The sequence below is a fragment of the Stegastes partitus genome, unplaced genomic scaffold (genome assembly GCF_000690725.1).
Source record: "Stegastes partitus isolate 25-593 unplaced genomic scaffold, Stegastes_partitus-1.0.2 Scaffold2661, whole genome shotgun sequence".
NCBI classification, from domain to species: Eukaryota; Metazoa; Chordata; class Actinopteri; family Pomacentridae; genus Stegastes; species Stegastes partitus.
Genome location: NW_007580392.1, coordinates 12,909 through 18,108, shown reverse-complemented (window position 1 = coordinate 18,108; position 5,200 = coordinate 12,909). Strand labels below are relative to the sequence as shown.

At 40.7% G+C, this 5,200-nt stretch overlaps 1 long non-coding RNA gene across 1 annotated transcript; it reads left to right on the top strand.

Moving 5' to 3' along the window:
- The first annotated feature begins 521 nt into the window (after positions 1 to 521).
- Positions 522 to 2,593, top strand: LOC103375548 (uncharacterized). Its single transcript, XR_521219.1, has 2 exons — positions 522 to 613; positions 948 to 2,593. It is a non-coding gene; the product is annotated as an uncharacterized LOC103375548 (long non-coding RNA).
- The last annotated feature ends 2,607 nt before the right edge of the window (positions 2,594 to 5,200 follow it).

Here is a 5,200-nt window from a genome sequence, read left to right as displayed (position 1 = left end):
CCTGCTGCCCCCACCATGATGCCTCCTGTTACAAAAGGACAATAACTTCTAATAACTTGTTTAACTATAAACTAAATTTTATAATTCATTCTACATCCACCCAACCGGTCGAGGCAGATGGCCCTGAGCCTGGTTCTGTCGGAGGTTTTTTTTCCCCCTGTGGGGGTTTTCGGTTCCTTCCCACTGTTGCAGACTGCTTGCGGACTGCTGAAGCTCATAGGGAATCCAAATGTTTTGGATTGTTGGGTGTTTCTGTCTCAGCCTTTGTGAAGGGCTATGAGATGACTTGTTGTTGTAAATATGCGCTATACAAATAAAATTGAATTGAATAGTGGTCATTGTGCTGCCCTGCAGGTATTCAAGTTATTTCATAATGTTAATTCATAGTTCTTAATGTCTTAAAAAATGGGTTAAAAAAAGATTAGAGGTAAGAACACTTAATTGCAGCATTTTAGTATTTTATTTTGAAGGTGTTTTTTTGTGGAAGCCGCAACGCATTGCTGTAAATTGTTGTAAACTGCCGTAAAGAAGCTGCGTTGTTGATGCTGACTGTGTAATGGCAGACGGGTGAAATCTCTCCTCAAACCTTCTCATGCTCCAGAAAGCAATGGCAGTAAGTAATAAGTTGTTTGGAAGTTAAAGTAACACAATTACAATGCTTTTAAGTGCCTTATGTGTGTTTTTAGAGATCGTTTGGTAACTTTGTGCTGTTCGCTCTGACACATGTTAGCTTGGTTATGTTGTTCAGCATGACAATTCCGCCATCTAGTGGCGTAAATTGGAACATCAGTCGGCATTTATCTTGTCAATAACTTACCTCACTAGTTCATTGCAGTACAATGTATATATTAAAGCTGATGTTGGAGCTTAGTTTTTGATCTGTGCAAATAAAGTTACTTATATGATTGTGAACATTGTTCTTGTTTTTTTTCTTCTTCTTGTTACAGTTTCATTCGTAATGTCATGAGTCATCTTTAATAAAGAGAGCAAGGCGCTCTGATCCTGGCTCGTAAAATCGAGTTTGGCTTGCTGTTCATCTGCGTTAACATACTGGGCGTGTACAACACGTAGTGGGAACAGTATAGTGAAATGCCAATTATCGAGAGGCAAAGATGTCAGTGCAAGACGCAACAATGGATTCTGAGCAGCAAACTGAAGCAACAGTTGGAAAAGCTAAATCTGAAGCAAGTCACAATCATGCAGTATCATCCAAGTCATCTGGGTCCCGAGCCTCCAGTAAATCCTCGATTGTTGAAGCAGCTGCTAGAGCTTGAGCTTTGGCTGAAACTACAAAAGCTAAAATTGCCTATGCCAGAAAACAGTTAGAGCTCAAAGAAGAAAGAGCTAGACTGGAGGCACAGCTAGAAGTCCTTGAAATTGAAAAAGAAGCAGCAGCAGCTGTCGCCAAGGCTGAAGTTTTAGAGGCTGCTGTGGCCGAAGACCGTGATGGTTTCAGGAGTGTGCGAAGTTCAGTCCCCTTTCAAGTTGTTCAGAAAAGAACAGAAGAATATGTGCAGAGTCAAACAGTACACAGCTTTCCAGATAAACAATCAAACATTGAACCGCCACTACTTGTGAGTAATGGTGTGAGCTCACCATCCAAGCTCCCAGCAATCAAACCATCAGAGACCACCAGCCTGCCAGTAAAATATGAAACACCCTCATCCCTCTGGCACCCTCATCCTTCTGGCACACCGAAACACCAAGAAAAGGTGAATCATCCAACCTCCTCTCGCCATGCTGAGCCCCCTCCTATGGTTGACTTCGCCAGATTTCTGGCTCGTAGGGAATTGATAACTATTGGTCTTTTTAAGTTTGATGATACTCCTGAAAGTTACAGATCATGGCAGTCATCATTTCTAAACGCTATAGAAGACCCTGACCTCACATTTGGCGAAGAGTTAGGTCGTGTGGTGAAATGGCTGGGCAAAGAATCGTCAGAGCACGTGAAAAGGATTCGAGCCGCTTACGCCACCAATCCTCAAGCTGCACTTCAAGCATCATGGGATAGACTTAGAGAGTGTTATGCTACACCAGAAGTTGTAGAAAATGCCCTGTTTGGTAGGTTGGATAGCTTCCCACGTCTTTCAGTCAGAGACAAGGCAAAGTTGAGAGAGCTCAGTGATTTGCTCTTGGAACTCCTGGCAGCTAAAAATGAGAACTACCTCCCAGGCCTTGCTTATCTAGATACACCACGCTGTATAAAACCTGTAGTTGAAAAACTGCCTCCAGGTTTACAAGACAAGTGGCTTCAGACTGGTTCACGGTACAAAAAAGAACATGGTGTGGTGTTTCCACCTTTCTCCTTTTTTGTGGACTTCATCTATGAGCAGGCTAAAGCCAGAAATGACCCAAGTTTCACTCTACCACACAGCAGCCAATCATACAGTAAAGGTGAAAGAGTCCCATTCAAACCCAGTGCACACAGAGCATCTGTCTCAGTCCATAAAACTGAAGTTGCCTCAGCCGCAGACATAAACTCAAAGGATAATGATCTTACACGCTTTTGCCCTATTTGTAAGAATGAACGTTGGAATGTTGGAGCTTAGTTTTTGATCTGTGCAAATAAAGTAACTTATATAATGATTGTGAACATTGTTCTTGTTTTTTTTTTCTTCTTGTTGTTACAGTTTCACTCGTAATTTCATGAGTCATCTTTAATAAAGAGAGCAAGGCGCTCTGATCCTGGCTCGTAAAATCGAGTTTGGCTTGCTGTTNATGAGTCATCTTTAATAAAGAGAGCAAGGCGCTCTGATCCTGGCTCGTAAAATCGAGTTTGGCTTGCTGTTCATCTGCGTTAACATACTGGGCGTATACAACACGTAGTGGGAACAGTATAGTCATTATGAATACCTTGTCATGCCATTTGGATTGACTAACGCTCCTGCTGTCTTTCAAGCCATGATCAACGATGTGCTTAGAGACTTTTTGAACCACTTTGTGTATGTTTACTTGGATGACATCTTGATCTTAGATAGATAGATAGATAGATAGATAGATAGATAGATAGATGTTGGCATTGTCATCAAATGTCATTATATAAAGTCATGGGGGGGTAGTATTTCTCACAGTAGAAAGAAGAAGGTGGCAGAGCATTTGTTTGCTGTTTTGTTTCATGCATAATAGAAGCATAAACACAAAGAAAAAAAAATATTCTTCTAGAATTATTTTGATTGTGTTGTGCGTTAGACATGTTTTTACAGGGAGGAAACATGACTTCAGAATAAAGGAATGGCTTTAAGAATGCAGGCGTTACTGCTGCTGCACCACTAGGTGTGGCAGCTGTCTCACCCTGAGAGTCGGCAGGCAGTGCTTGGAAAGTAAGAAAGCTGCACATTTCCTCAGCTCCTGTACTTAAATGAACTTTAGACTTTGCTTGACTTTTATGCTTTATGGTTTATACATATTTTACATTTCAAATCAAATCAAACTTTATTTATAAAGCTCTATTCATACATGACATGCATCACAAAGTGCTGTACATTGCAGAACACAATCAGAAGGGGTTAGGGGATACAAAATAAAATACAAAACCCCACCCACCCTCCCAGCCCCCATTTAACACAGAATGCCACTCGCACACACACACACACACAGACACACACAGACACACGCACACAGACGCACACACAGGGACACCAAGTCAGGTCTCCACAGGAAGCCACAGAGGACCGAGGAAACGCTATCTTGAATTAAAATGAGGAAACACAGGCGCAAAAGCTAACATAATAAAATCATAAGATATACAAAACTAATAAAATGCTAAAAGTTTAAAAAAAAAATAAAGAACTGTTTAAAACCAAACTATAAAAGAAAAATGAAAAGTATTAAAACATAAAATAGTAACTCTGAGACTTAAGTGGAGTCAAATACATAAGATTAAAGGAGTAGACTAAAAGAGAGGCGAAAAGAACAAAACCAAAATCAGCTAAAAGCCAGATTAAAAAGGTAGGTCTTGAGTTTGCCTTTAAAAATATGAACAGTAGTTGCTGCCCTCAGGTCTTCAGGTAGACTGTTCCACAGACGGGGGCCATAATAGTGAAATGATGCCTCACCATACGTTTTGGTTTTCACTTTGGGGACGATTAAAAGACCACTACCTGAAGACCTGAGGGCTCTACTGGGCTCGTATGATAAACGCACATCAGATAAATAAGAAGGTCCAAGACCATTGAGAGATTTATAAACTAACAAAAGAATTATAAAATCTATTCTAAAAGATACAGGAAGCCAATGTAGAGATTTTAAAATTGGTGTAATGTGAGCTCTCCTTCTGGTCTTCGTCAGCATGCGTGCAGGTGAATTTTTTGCAACAGCTGAAGCTGTGAAATGTTCTTTTTCGGAAGACCAGAGAGGAGAGCATTACAATAATCAATTCTGCAAGTAATAAACACATGGATAAGAGTCTCTGCGTTGGCTTCAGAGAGAAACTGGCGCACTCTGGAGAGGTTCTTAAGATGATAAAAAGCCTTTTTGGTAACATCTCGGATGTGTGGCTCAAAGCTGAGGCTAAAATCAAATGTAACTCCCAAGTTTTTCACTTGTTTACAGGGATTAAAAGACAGTGCTTGAAGTTTGTTCTCCAGTTTCTCTCTCTCTGGACCTGTACCAATGACTAAATCCTGAGTTTTGTCCTGGTTGAGTTGCAAGAAGTTGTCTGCCATCCAGGACTGAACGTCTAAGATGCAGTTAAAAAGGGCATCAATGGGCCCTGTGTCATCAGGAGACATGGCCATGTAGAGCTGTGTGTCATCAGCATAGCTGTGAAAGTTAATGTCATGTCTCCTGATGACGTCTCCTAATGGTAACACATATAGATTAAAAAGTGTGGGGCCTAAAATCAAACCCTGGGGAACGCCACATTCCATGTCATAGGTTCTTGATGAGCGTTCCCCAGTGCTAACATAAAATTTCCTGCCATTTAGATATGTCTTATTCCAGTTAAAAACAGTACCAGAGATGCCAATGCGGTTTTGAAGTCTGTTCAAAAGAATTGTGTGATCCACTGTGTCAAAGGCAACACTCAGGTCCAACATTTGAAAAAGCAGATTTTTTTGACACCTCAAACAGCTGTGGAATCATTTAAAGCTATTTATTAATCCTAAGGCTGCAGTTGTGGTGTTGCTTTGAGTTTTCAAACATAATCTTCAGGCACAGATCCAGAGTAACTGTGTTACATCTAAAGTTTAACATTCGCTTA